Source organism: Onychostruthus taczanowskii, unplaced genomic scaffold, assembly GCF_017590055.1.
Source record: "Onychostruthus taczanowskii isolate IOZ18803 unplaced genomic scaffold, ASM1759005v1 scaffold51, whole genome shotgun sequence".
NCBI lineage: Eukaryota > Metazoa > Chordata > Aves > Passeriformes > Passeridae > Onychostruthus > Onychostruthus taczanowskii.
Genome location: NW_024502680.1, coordinates 3135859 through 3151001, shown reverse-complemented (window position 1 = coordinate 3151001; position 15143 = coordinate 3135859).

The window sequence follows — 15143 nt, the reverse complement described above, 5'->3', positions numbered from 1 at the left end:
TATCCCTGCAGTGGAAATCCAAACAGCTTTGGGAGGTGTCTTGGTTTGAAAAGACAGGTGTCTGCTAAGGAAAGCAGGAGACTCCCCTGAAATGGAAAATGTAAATCCCCTCCCTCTGAATTATAATGATTTTGAAATGAAGGGGCTCTCAGGTAAAGATATGGGAATAGAAATAACAGTTCTTTACTAGGAAAAATTAATAAACAAATGTAATAGTACAAAAAAACCCCAACACTACTGACAGATGGGGATAGAATACACACCCCAGTCACATCTTGCAACCTAAGACAAGATATTTTGTCCTTATGCGATGCCCATTTATACAGAAAAAGTTATAAGCTAGGGAAGCGTAAAGAGACGAAATTCAAGGCACATGAAAGGGCAGAAGGCAAGTGGTCATTTCATACTCTGAGGAACAAAAAGAGTCTGCATGGACACTGATAACCAGGCAAGCCTCAACTCAATCCTTGCTTATGCAAAACTTTTGAATGTGTTCAGAGACAAAGTACACAAAGAGGGGTTTTTTTTTCTGCTTCTTTGCAATGGCCATAATGTATTCATTATGTATTCATTCATTCAGACAGCACGGCAAATCTTGTCTGTGTACCCCAAATAACTGGTGTTCCCCAAGGAAGGGACTGGTAAGACTTTCCACTCAGGTCTATCAGATAAAGGATAAGTTTATTTTATAACCAGCCAGGGATACACAAGCTGGAGGTTGACTGCAGCTTTACCAGTTAAACTTTCTTTTCCAGGTGTGCAGGTGCCAGCCCTGCTCAGCTCTCCTCTGACTGCTCTTACATGCAGTTTGTTGGGATTATGGAAAGCAGGATGTGTGCTGTGTCACATATTTTGTCTGTTTCCAGTTCAGAGATATTTGACTTCCAGGAGAGAATGTGTGTGTATTTTTTTACTCTAGATTTTTTCCCCCCTCTGTCTTTTGCAAGTTTAATTGCTCATTAAAAATCGCAGAGAAGCACACACTGGCACCATGTTTTGATGAAACACCTAATGACTTTGAGCATGTGATTTATGGGCACAGCTTAAGTTACATGGGGACTTGTGTCAAAACAGGCCAGAGATAAACTTGCATTTATCTATGGAACTTAAGGGATAATTATGTAAAAGCATCGCATTTTAAAAGAAACAAAGACAGACCTGTGGGAAATGCATTTTCACAGCATGTATTAGCAAAGCCCAATCAACCTCCTTGTGGGAGGACAATTAACAGAATTAAAAGTTGGAATTTTAATTATCATACAAATTAGAGGGAAATTAATCAGCTTGTATTTTATGACTTGACTTGGCTTTGAGCATTGCTGCTCGAATTTTATAGCAAAAGTTTGATTAATTGAGACGCTGCATGAAAGCATAAAATCCTGACTTAGGTAGCATTTTACTGCCTGGCTCAATTTCCATCTGCCACCTACAGTATGGGAAGCAGCAACAATGAGTCAATGCAGAAGCCAAGCCTTTGTTTGCCCCAGCAGAAGTGTCCAAAACCATTTTTCTGCATGTGGCCAAAATTGCTTTTTCTAAAAACCTCCTCTTTTTAATCTTCTACCTACTCAACATGTTGGTTTACACCTAGCTAGATTCAAGAGTTTTAGATATTCAGTGACTCACTTCCAGTTCATATATTAATAAAATATATGACTCACTTCCATTCAATAGTAATCAAAGCTGAGCTTTTTCTTTTTTGTGGTTTTTTTTTTTTTTTTTGTATTTTTTTGTGTTTTCAATTTGTTTTTTTGTTTTTGGTTTTTTTGGTTGGTTGGTTGGTTTTCATTTTTTTAGGGTAAATATTGCTACCTTGTGGGTTGTCAAGAGTGAGGAATTTCATGTGAAATCTAAAAGCACCTACAGGCTTGGGTGGGACCTTTGGAACTGCTGCCCCAGACTCAGCAATGCCCTGCCTTGGCAGGTATTTGAACCTTGTTTTGGGTTTTGCTGATCAGGATTTGAAAGCAGTTAGAGGAGTTTGTGGCACTGTGGGAGGATGTCAATTTCCAGTTCAGCTGCTGAAAATGTGGGTTTGATAAAATATTTACTCTTTTTTTGATTGTTCTTTTTCTCCCCAATGACAGAATTTGAGGTTTGGTTCCAGACTGATTAAAGAGTCAAAACCTTGAGTGCTCCTTTAGTAGAAAATGGGAGATCTAGATTAAGGTTCCCTACACAGAGAAAGGTGCTGAATTTGGTATTTGCACTTTTATCTTTCTCTTCCCTACTCTTACTCTAGTAAATATCTGTCAGGTTGGATCTGCAAATCCTGAAGGGTAGTCTTGCCATATTTGACATTGAAAATCAAAGAAGGCCTAAAGCTAAGCTCAGCCCAGGAAAAAATTAAATCAAACATTTTCACTGCTTTGCTTGGGTTGTAAAAATAAAATTCAAATAACAAAGTCTTAGAAAAAGCAAACCTGTGCTTCAGTCAGAACACAAAGTACAAACAGATTGCAGAATAAACTAGGCTGCAATTTTATAGGGGCTCAAGTTAAAAGAGGTAGTTTAATTATGGTGCTGGATTTAGTTCAGAGCTCAAGTAATGATCTAGGAAGCTGGAGAGAAGCACTGGAAATGACTGTGTGCTAATGAGGACCCCAGTCACAGCTTTCTGTGCTTGTTAATTTGCAATCTATGTGGAGATCTGTTGGCAAGCCTATAAAATGAGGTTTTGCAAAAGTAATCACCACTTCAAAGACTAGAGATACAGCCTGAGGAAGCAGAAGCATGTTGACTGTTAAATTTCCACTTTGAACATTGTTTGCAAAGTTGACATTGTTGCTTCCTACCTGCTGAACTGAGGAAGGCAAATTGTCCTTCATACCAAAATAGATCTGGAGCTCACCATTTCAAAAGTCAGCTAACAGGAGTGGGTTTTGGCAACTGTGCCAGATATGCCAGCTAACTCAACATTTTTCATTTAGAAACACTCATATGTTTGTGGATGTTTGGCTGAAGGGCTCTGGTGAAAGCATCCTCTTCTCTGCTCTGAATGTGCTGCTGCTCAATACTCAGCACTTTTCTGGATTGGATCTGGCCATGATATAATGTGTGTTTTAGGGTGAACCTTTGGCCACCTAAAGGTGAGCAAGGCCTCCAAAAGAAGTCCTTAAAGCATGTCCATGGAATAGGGTGATGAAAAAACCTGAGGCAAGAGTGCTGTGTTATGTTCCCTATGGAATGCCACTTTGGTTTTGAGTGGGAAAATATGGTAGGTAAGCCAAACATGCTACTTCAGACTCCCCTGAGTAGAGGCGAGCCATCCTCTCCTCTCCTCTCCTCTCCTCTCCTCCCTTCTCCGAGTGAATTCCACAAGGCTGCAGCATCAGAGGGACAAAAGAAAGTCAATGAGCTGGTAAAGGTCCAAGGATTTACTGCAGAGCAGGTATTATGCAAATCAAACTAATTACTTCACAGAAGTGTCAGGTGGTCTGAATGGATGTGGCCATCAGGATCTGTACAATGTCACACTTTCACTTACCTGTCAGTTTACTTTGAGTTAGGATGAAAACAAAATGTTCTTTTGTCAAAGGTACAAGTGCAACAGAATTACTCTTTCTTTTCCAAACACGTGGGTTTTCAAGCTCAGCCAGAGAAACTGAGTAAGTTGCAGGGTTTGAGTACAACCTCAGCAGAGGCTGGTGGGTGTAGAACAGTTTCAGCTGGAAGGGACCTGCAGTGACCATCCAGCCCAGCTGCCTGAGCAGATGTGGCACAGAGGAGTGCCAGAGACCCACAGCTGGTTCTCAGCAAGTCACTGCCCAGAGTGAGCTCAGCAGCTCTGCCTAGAGAGCTTGGGACATGTGAGCTCAGGGGGGACACTTCTCTGGCTGTGTCCCTCAGGGCTCGTTTGGGAAGCTCCAGACTCTGTGCTGTGGTTTGCAGGGGCAATTGCAAGCCAGGAATTTGGAGTGCTCCATAATGAGATATTTCACAAACAATTTTTGGTTCAATTAACTTCAGGAGTGGGAAAAGCACAATTATTTTCACTAAGGCACATGTTTGTAAAAATTTAATCTGTTCCTCAGATGTACTGGGGAAGATAAAAAGACACATTTGTTGAACAAATAATTTCTCAGCAGACAAGTTCAGGTTTTGCCTGTTGTAGCAATACCTAGTAACCTGTTGTATCTTCTCTGTGTATTATGACAACAGACAGTGAAATACAGCTAGGTATTAATATTTTTTTTTGCTCTTTCCCCCCCTATTTTTCTTTTACTGTCATTGGTTTAAAAAGCATTTGGATAATGTCCTGAAGAAGATGCTTTAACTTACAGCCAGCCCTGAAGTGGTCAGGCAGTTGGATTAAATCATTATTGTAGGGTCCTTCCAAATGAAATCTCTCCTCTCCTCTCCTCTCCTCTCCTCTCCTCTCCTCCCTTCTCCGAGTGAATTCCACAAGGCTGCAGCATCAGAGGGACAAAAGAAAGTCAATGAGCTGGTAAAGGTCCAAGGATTTACTGCAGAGCAGGTATTATGCAAATCAAACTAATTACTTCACAGAAGTGTCAGGTGGTCTGAATGGATGTGGCCATCAGGATCTGTACAATGTCACACTTTCACTTACCTGTCAGTTTACTTTGAGTTAGGATGAAAACAAAATGTTCTTTTGTCAAAGGTACAAGTGCAACAGAATTACTCTTTCTTTTCCAAACACGTGGGTTTTCAAGCTCAGCCAGAGAAACTGAGTAAGTTGCAGGGTTTGAGTACAACCTCAGCAGAGGCTGGTGGGTGTAGAACAGTTTCAGCTGGAAGGGACCTGCAGTGACCATCCAGCCCAGCTGCCTGAGCAGATGTGGCACAGAGGAGTGCCAGAGACCCACAGCTGGTTCTCAGCAAGTCACTGCCCAGAGTGAGCTCAGCAGCTCTGCCTAGAGAGCTTGGGACATGTGAGCTCAGGGGGGACACTTCTCTGGCTGTGTCCCTCAGGGCTCGTTTGGGAAGCTCCAGACTCTGTGCTGTGGTTTGCAGGGGCATTCTGGAGAGGAGCTGTGCTTGGCAGTGACAGAGGCATCCTGCTCCAGGACAGCACGCCTGGCTCAAAGTAATCTCTCATCTGAACAGTGAAGGCAACAGGTTGCAGCCTGGACCCAGTGGTTAAGGGAGGGAGAGGCTTGGTTTACCAGGTAGAGTTACATAAATGTCTTAGTCAAGGCTTCCATAGTTGTATTTTTTAGGAATTATTTTGCCAGTGGTGCTTGCCACTACATTAAATCAATTGTCCCTGTCCTAAAAATAAATTGAGGAATCCTGAGCTGTCGTCCATTTTATCTGGGGAAATGGACACGTTCATGACCTCCAGCCTTGCCACTGTTTGCTTAAGCATTAAAAGGACTCTTGAGTTTTCCTCCAGAGTTTGAAATAAAGAAGTCATTGACCCTTGTGTGAGATGAGGGGTGCCACTGTACCCATGTGGTGAAAGGAGCTCCATGCAGGGGACTGAACAGCAGAGCGGGGAGGAAAGCAGGAACCTCTAGGCTGTCAGTGCTCCTTAAGGGAACTTTCAGCATTATCCCTGCTCCAGGGTGTCAGACAGAGCACACCTGAAGGCTCTGCAAGGCAGGATGCTGCTGGAGCATATGGTCCCTGGCATTCCCTTGGCAATTTGAGCTCCCTGAGGGGCTCTTGGTGCTTTGCAGCTTCCTTGCTGTGGTGGCCTGGGAACACTATCTGGTTCTAAGTCTGGAAATGAAATGCTTACACCATGTGGCATTTGTTACTTGAATAATTTTTCCTTTTAACTTACACACACTCTTAATTTTTGACATGCAGGGTCACTTGAGATGTCCTCTGAAAACGAGGAGGTAGCTGACTCCTGTGACTTGATTTAGCCCAGCTGGCAAACTCAGTTAGAAATCAGGAACTCTGTTTAAAAAACAGATGCTGTAATTGAACCTAAGTATTCTGTGGTAAATGGAAGTGATTTTTAATTTTCTTTTAAGTACTGGGTTTTTTTGGAAGGATCGGGAGTTTGTTTCAAGTAAGACATGTACGTAAATGTTAGAAAGTTTTAAGTGTGCTTACAAAATGGGAAACAAAGCCAACATAAATGAGAAGTTAAATAGTTTACCCTCACTAGAGGGTAAATGTAGGGTAACTGTGACAAGAATTTCCCAAACACAGTATCCATGTGATGACTTGGCATCCCAGCATATGGCTTACATTAAAGTAAGCCCTCCAATTCTGTACTCCAGATAATGAAGTCTACTTTTCCAATGACTGTGGAAGTAGTAATTCCCTTATCTAAAACCATATGTTAGAGGGGAAGGAATTCCATTCTTGCTAAGTAATTACTATTGGTAATTAATGAAGTACAGACTTCCCTGCCTAGAGTATCATTTTCTAACTTCACATTATTTGACAGATGCAATCCATGTTGAGAGTTATGTTTGTGAAGCAGATCCTATGAAGTGCCTGGTTCTGACCATTCATGGAATATTAGATTAGGCAGGCCCTAAATGCACTCAGGATTCCAGGTCTCCTGTTCCTTGGCTGTCCTTACTGTTGCACACAGCTGGGCTTTTAGGCCCTGCTTTCAACCATCACGAGCAGCACTGTGCAGTCCAGCCTTATCTTGAGATCTGACAACTCAGATTTTTAGTAAAATGTCCTTTTCACCTCCAGGATTGTTTAATGGGACATTCACTGGAGCAGATACTGATGGGTGAGAGTCTAAACTTGAGAACAGAAGCAATGAAAACCTTGGCTGGGGAGGAGGAGAAAGTTTGCATGGTGCCTGAGTTCTGACAAGAGTTTGCTCCAATGTCAAACAAATTCAATTATCATCTCTTTAACAGAAATCCTGTAGAGTTTGGTTGACTTGGGGCCAGCTGCAACTATAGTGAAAAGAATACTATTCCATGCCCATTTCAGAGTGAATCTCCAGGTTCTGAACTGGAGATAAGGTTTGGAGTGTTCTGCTTTCATCACGTTTAGTTGAAATGCACCATTACATGTCTTCTCTCCAGCATAACTTTTAGACTTCAGCCACTGTTCACTGTCACTGAATGATGGCAGCAGTGCTCAAAAGCTGGCCTAAAGGCTGGCAGGTTTTCTGACAGTGTGCCCTTGATGGGGTTTGTTTCTGCTCTTAGTCATGGGGATGTTCACAGCTGTGGACAATGGCTGGGGTTGTGCGTTCACTTGGCAGCACCACTCAGTAAAGACAAGTGCTCTCCTGGCAGGTGTGGTGATCTTTGTATTTTGGGAGAGCGTTTAGAGTTACCTCCTCCAGCTGGGCTTGTCTCCACAGGAAGCTCTGAGCACTGTATGTTACAGGTATGTCATGTGCTCTTTGTTTTATTAATCCTGTTTGACTGGGGGAGCACACTGTTTTAACTCGGGGAAAAGGCATTTGAGGATGTCACTGAACAATGTTTGCTATGTGAGACCTTCTGTCATGATTGGCTGTTGTGCCAGTGCCTCATTTCACTGGGATTAGACCAGGACTAATAGTAACTCAAAAATACAGCTCTTCTTAGAGTTATTTAATTTTCAGCTCTATAGAACTTGCAAAGTTATTTCATCTCAAGCAGGATCAAACCATTGCTCTTGTGCTTTTAATGGACTTTATTTCTAGTATGGCATATAATAGGGATTCCCTGATTTTTATATTAAATATTGGAGGTGCACTGCCATGTAAAACTCCTGCAAAACACTAATTAAGTGAGGTCCTAAATGTGTCGTTTTGTCTTCACATTTCTTAAAAATAACCACTTCTTAGTGTGTCCTAATATCTACCTACTAATGAAGGACATAAATCTTTCTATATACGTATTACACAATTGCAAAGACAATTTTTTTTTTTTCAAATTTGAACTTAACTAAGAGGGGAAAAGCATGGATGAGTGAGCTTTCTATTAAGTTAGAAAGATAATTATAGTCTGGTGGTGTGAAAAATTTTTACTTCTTTGAAAACCTGTGATCCACCTCTTCATCCTGAGATCCACACTCCTACTAGCTGGAGGCTCCTAACTATGCATCTGTACACTTTTTCTGTCCAGTAATGAATGGGAAGAATATATGCTACATTATCTTCTAATACTATGAATGCCAAAGATTATGGGGAGGGCTCCATGCTAAGGCCTCAGCCACGCTCAAGGAGATTTCTGAATCTTAGGCTGCTAGATCAGGCTGAAATAGGAGAATTTGGTTATGTGGGGTACTGCTGTGGAAGTAATTTTACCTACCAGAGTCAAGCAATTGAATGAGAAAGGCATTGTGTCCTTCTGCTTTCTCCACATCTTGCTTTCAAATCCCCTTTCCCCATTCTGGTCATGTTTCTCCAGCACTATTTCATCAGTGGGAGTTCCTGTTCCCTTGGCTACAGTGTGGTGACCAAAGCTTGCTTTGTGAGAGGTGCATTTGGAAGTAAGAAAAAAGGCAAACCAAAATTGTGGAGTATGTTTTACTCAGTGGTGTTTGAAGCTGCAGTTCTTCATGCTGTGCCAATTAGCACATTTCCATAGAAATCTGAATCTACTGTGATTTTAGTGGAAGAAAACTGTATTGACTCAAGTTTCTCAGTCTCATTTAACCTCTGCTATTTGAAATTATGACTTTGAGCCATATCCAGGTATGAGTCTATTCCATGTTGATTTTAAGGAATTGCTATGTAGAACACAAGTGTTCTCTATTCCAGATAATCTAGTACCTCCAGACTGATGGATAGAATTTATTTGCATCTTTTTCCTCCAAGCTTGTTCTTTGTCCACCTTCGATGTTTTGCATTTGCAATGCTTGTTAGCAAATTGTGCTCAAGGAAGTGTGTGGCTTCCCTTGTTCTTGAAAGGATTCTTGCTTACCTGGCTGATATTGATAGGGTTCATCATAACTTTGATGCAAATTGGATTGATGTTGATTTATTTTCAGATATATGTTACCATCTTAAAGGCTTAGGTCAGTGCATGCTGCTTTTGGCATGCAACATGACTTTCTAAAGCTAATGCTTGTTCCTTATCCTTGTGCATTAGAAATTGAGGCTTTCTTAAGTCCTCCAAAGTCAAACAACTTGCTAAGAGGAGCACAATTACTTTCAGATCTATCTTGGTGCCCAGGGCTGTAAACATGAGAAGCAATTCAATTTGATTCATGAATTCTGTTCTGTTCTCTGTACCATCACATTCCCAGGTGGCTGCTGTGATGGGAGCCCTGCTCTCCTTACTGGTGCCTGCATTGCCTAAAGATATATATTTACAACATTTTTTCACAGGCATAAACTTTTCAAGGCATTTTCAAAGTGCTGGAAGATGAACCTAATCCAGTAACACATGTGTGGTTTCTTCCACTATGAAAAATTGTTCTAGGCTTAAATTATGAAAGTGAGAAAAAGACTCTTAACCTTTGTAAGTTTTTTAGTTCCAGCAGTTTTTTGCTTGGATTTTTTTTTGGTTGGTTCTGTATTAAGCTGAGGGCAATGTAGAAAGGCTTGAATCTCACTGTGCAGATTATAAGCTCACTTTAGCATTCACTCAAACCTAGAGAGAATGGATATGTGGGCCCAGAAGCTGTTTATACAACCATCATCTGATGCTATTAACACTTACATGAAAAGTCTAGACAGCAGATGTAATGGTTTTCTCATAAAGAGTGTGTAGAAATACAAAAAGATTTTCTGGTAGTTGTGCAGATGAATCTACTTCTGCCTAAATTAAAAAAAAAATAAGGAATCAGTGTAAAAGAGGGCAAGTAACTTGAACCAGATGAGCCAAAAAGAAAGAGGAATTTTAAGTCAAGGTTCAAGTTTCTCATCACTGGACTGCAAGACCTCTCAGTTCTCTCCATGGAATGAGAAAGAATAACTTATTCATTTGCACTTAGAAGATTTTTTATTGCAAGTTAAATTATCTTTTTTTTTACTCTGGGGAAGGTTATGTGTAGTAATTGATATCCTCAAAAGAGAAATCTGTGAAAGGTACAGCTATGTTATCTCTTAGTTAAAGGTTAGCATTTTAAAAGAGGGAAAAGAACCAACCAATTTTTCCCTGTGGGGAGAGGAGATATTTGCTATTTCCATGTGTGACTGTCTTATATAATTTTGAATAACTTATTATTCCTCCTCTAACACTGTCTTTTCTCTTTCCCCACATTAGACACCAATACAATACAGATGGTAAAAAATAAAACACTTTCTTGGATAGAACATTTGGCAGTTTCATGATCTCCACAAGCTGCTGGCTTCTGAGCAGCCTAACCCAAGGGTAAGCTTGAACTGACTGACTGAAACCTGCCTTCATCTGCATCATCTACTTGCTTTTGAGTGAGGATTTCATCTTGAGAAGCCATTTCCTATGGTGAAAAACAAGAGAGAGTTTTGCTTTCAAGTTTTATAGAAGGAAAATATTTTGGATTCTGGCTTCTGTATTTCTGCAGAGATTTGTGTGATCTCACTGGATGCTGAGTGCTTATGAAGACACCAAAGATATCCTTTGCCAATACTCTTAAGTAAGTATCAGATTGTGTTTTACTGTGTGCTTGGTTTCTTCTTTGAAATTCCATGTATGGGATAGGAGAGCTCATAAACTTTATTTAAAAAAAAAAAAAAAAATGTGTGCAGGTTTTAGTTACGCTGCTCACTTATCTAGAAAAAAGTCACATCTCCCCAGTTTACCCTTTTAATGAGGTCATCCCCTTCTAATTAAAGAACTATTGAGGAAGAAACCTCAAAATACGTCAGAAAGAAGCTGACAACATGTATTGCATTTAGGCATTCCCATTTTACACACTCTGTCCTGATTTTATTTAAATTATTGTTTCTTTTTTATTTCTTTTTTCTTTCCCTCTATTAATGTTCCAATAACATTGGAACATTTAATAACAATTCCAATTTTGCTGAATAAAATGACAAGGGAAATCTATGCTTAAATTCACAAATTAATGTTCACTCTCCAACTGTGATCTGAATTATTTTCTAAATAATGTGGATGAAACACCTGTTTCAAGAGCTGGCAGGATTTCTCCTTTATTTTTTCAGTGTGTATTTCAGTGTTTTTAGCAGAAGATTAATACATATAGTATCTGTCAATAGCAATAAATTGTCTAATGACATGCTTACCATCTTCACATGGGAAACAAAATGTTCTTTTCAACTGCAGATCTTAGGGGCTGTGTTTGTATGATAAACAGGACATTAGTGTAATTGCCAATTTTGCTCGTGCTGCTATGCCATAGAAAATGGCTGGGTTTCCAACATGGTTGGGAGTTGAAATATTTATCTGAGGAAGCCAAGTGCAAGAGCCAGACACAGCAGATTAACAGCAGTGGGGTTGGTGTTTGAATCAAACGTCTGGGACTGCGCATCCTGGAATGCTCCCCGCTTCTGACAGCTGGTTCAAGTGCAGAAAGGATCCATTTCCTGTGCTGGCTACATGCTTAAACCTGGCCATCCTGGACCTGGATTAATTGCTTGGCAGGGTATTATTTATGTCAGGCTTTTTGAGAGGAAATTACTTGGAAAAATCTCTGGGAAACTTAGGACAAACACTGACAGTATTGCTACATGTACTGCTTCTGACTGGTTAGAGAGTGGCTCCCCCAGCATCAGGCTTTGCACTGTGGCAACATAAAACTGTACCTTGATATGGAAGCAGCATTCCTGGTTGTTGCAGTAAGGTATAAAAATCATAGAGAAAGGCTTCATAAAATCAGGCCTGCTCTCCTGGAATCAGTGGCTGGCTTTGTCAAAACTAGCATTTTGCAAAGCTAGCATTTAGTTCCCATGTGAAATCAATCCTGGTGTGAGCAGTTCATTAACATAACAATCTATTCCTGGGTAAAAAAACCCAACTTGCACCTATATAAATTGTTTTTGCACCATTACGTAGAAAAATGAAAACTATCTTTCACAAACAACTTCCCTGTACGTAGATACCAAGAGTTTGTGTGACCTATCAATACAGAATAACAACTTTTTACTGACCAATAAAGTAATTGGAAAGAAAACTACTGACCAAGTGGAGTCCCACAAGAGGCCTGTAACACTGTATAAAAAGGAGTTATGTGAATAAAGAATGGCTTTTTTCCACCATGAAGGAAATGGAACTCCATGTGATTTGTTCCCATAATAGCTGGTGGTACTTGAGTGGAATGTAATCTAGAGATTTTTCAGGTTTAGACAGAAATATGTAACACAAATTGAATTTCCCACTCTCTTTCAAGGGTTGTGGATAAGAATAAGAGTTGAAAATTGATGCCTCTGTTATCTTAGTGGATGTAAAGGTTGCTCCAAGCAGTTTCATACAAACCAAGTAAAAAAGGCAAGGGCAGTATGGACACACACATGAACAACTCAGAATGATTCCTGCTGTGCAGTTTGTGCCCTGGGGAAACCCAGAGTGCAGAGTTCCAGCAGCTACTGCCTGGATCCTCTCTCCTGGGAAAGCAGGGAAAGCACTGGTGGTACCTTTTGGTGCTCTTCTCTTTACTTGAAGTAAGGTAGAAAAATTTTTATCTATGGATCCTCCTGAAGCTCTGTGCAGCTCACTAGCATCCATGTGAGCCAAAGTCAAGTCCAAGAAAGGACGCCTTCCACAGTCATTAGTTACCTTGGGGTTCATTATACTCTAATGTATGGAATTACATACTGTAAAACACAAAAAAATAGCCTTCTAATATGGAATTTAAATTACTGATTTTTAAAAGCTTTTCTCATGCCAAGTATTTTTTCTGAGTGCAACTTGTAGCTGGCACTTAGCAGGGAAGGGGAGAAAATACGGTGATGAAGTGGTCTGATTTCTTTCACAGAAGCACCCAGGAATCAGTCTGACTTCTGTTAAACAGTAGTTTTGATTTTTTCCTTCTCAGCCTGCTGCACATCAGGCAATCTTTTCAACTCTCATTCGTCTGTCAGGCATTTCACTTATCTTGGAGCCATTAGAAGGCTTTAGACCTATGATTTTATATATATATATATTTTTTTTTTTGATGATATAATGCTATTTTAACACATTGTCTTAGTCTCAATTTGGAGTCATTTTCCTCCCTCTTCTGTAGGTGTTCTCCTGGGGTTGGATGGTCAAATGTTGTAAGAGATATCTCATCAGTGCTTGTCCCATCTCTTCCCTAAGTGATTGCTTTGGATGAGCAGAAAAGGATGGATAATTGCCTATTGGATTCTGGTTAGTGAAGGTCAAGGTAGTCTCTGCCTGGCCTACCCTGAGCTTGTCATACAACTCTGTTATTACAGAGTTTATTCAAGTCTATAATCAGCTGAGTTTCACTGAGATGGAAGCATCTGCTTCACTGAGTAGGTTTTTTTTTTTTTTGTGGCAGTGTGGTCAGGCTTTGTCTACCCTTGACAGGATAGGTGAAATGTCCACAGATTTTCTGTTCTGCATGCATTGTATTCTTAGTTGTCTGAGTTTCCATTTAAGAATCTGGTTTAAGGAAAGAAAGGAAAAGCTGTGTGGTGCAGTTGACATGGTGGAGGGGAGAGATTGCATCCAGAGGAAGCTGGACAGGCTGCAGAGGTGGGCCTGTGCAAACCTCAGGAAGTGCAAGGTGCTGCACCTGGCTCAGCCCTCCTGCAGTGCCAGCTGTGGTTCTGCTGGAGCAGGGATCCTGCACAAGGCTGCAGTTTTCCTCTGAAGCTCCAGGGCTGCTGGAGATGGGCCTGCTCTTCCTCTGGGAATGCAGGGCAGGAGAAAGCTGCTCCTCTGGGAATGCAGTGGGCAAAGGCTGCTGTGCTGTTCCAGGCTCAGATTGTATCCAGGTAGGAATGCCTGGCTCCTGCCCTGGGCGGAGCATCTCCCCATGGGATGCTGGAATTTGATCAGCCCTGCAGGGACACTCACTGGCCATGAACAGCAGAGATCTGCTGGAGGAAGGATTGGCTGTGGGAGAGATAAAGAAAACTGCCCATGAACAGCAGAGAACTGCCCAGCTCTGACAGACAGGAAATAGAATACACTCTTATCTTACAGCCCAGGACATGTCCTCACTTAAATTTCAATCTACGCTGCAGGAGTGTAGTGCAGCCTGGATATGGTAGCATTTTGAACTTATGTCTTGGATTTTTAAGCGGACTTCTGGCAATGTTGTTCTGTCAAGATTATATTAGTCCTGTTACAAACTTGTTATCAAGGCTGCATAATAAAGTTAGTTGTGTCTGCATGGAAGCTGGTATGAAATCCAACCATACTTTAGAATATCTTGAGGCCTTGGAGAATTCCATACATTCTAGTAATGAATTTCATAAGCATTAATTCTTGAAAGTTGTGTTTAATGTGTGTCTGGCCTTGGCCAAATCAAAGTCAGACCCTAGTCAGCCTGTTTAAGCTAAAAGATCTCTGGGGAAGAGGATATAAACCACTCTCTGCATGTGCTTTTGAGGCTGCTTGAAAATTCTCTTTGATGCAAGTTTTAGCCTCGTCTCAAGGGTCTGCCTTCTGACTAGTTCAAAACCAGCTTTGCTGCTTTTTTGAGGTTTTACAGTGAGGTGAGGGGAAATCTTTTAGATTTTAGGTTATAGAGTCTGTGCTAAGGAACTTAAAATTGTGGCACAAAGGCTGGGACGCTTCAAAAGTGTAAGAGACTGGGTCACCATCAGTCCTTTGGACCTTGGCAGCAACAGAGAATTTTCTAGAAAAATATCTTCTGCTGTTTCCTCAACCATGATTTTAGAGAAGTACTAAAATAGGTGGATGAGGTTTTTAGAATTTTGAAATAGTTTCAGTGCCAAAATGTCTAATACAATTCTCTGGGATGTGGTGAGAATTTGGGGTGAGTTTTTATGGGACGTTCTGTGAGACTTCTGGTTTAGTAATACTGACTTACATATGGGAATTATTTTCTCTTTATCCAACTTAGATGTGCAATTCTCTTTAAGAAAGATTTATCTTGAGTCTTGGCACTCAGGAGGTTTACACAGTTGAAGGTGACCTGTGTGGAAGAAGTCCTTAGTGTTGCTCTTCCTGAGCTGCTTTCAGGTGACAATTCTTGTAACTGAAATTTTGTTTTCTGAGTCCAAGTTCAGCCCACTGATTTCTTGAAAATACTTATTTCATAAGTTATTGGCTTGTGTCACAGCCTAAAAAGAATGTTTTTAAGGTTTTTTTTTTTTTGTTTGTTTGTTTGGGTTTTTTTTAGGAAAGATATATTCTACACCTGCCTTTCACCCTTCTGTCCCTGGGGCCTGCTGT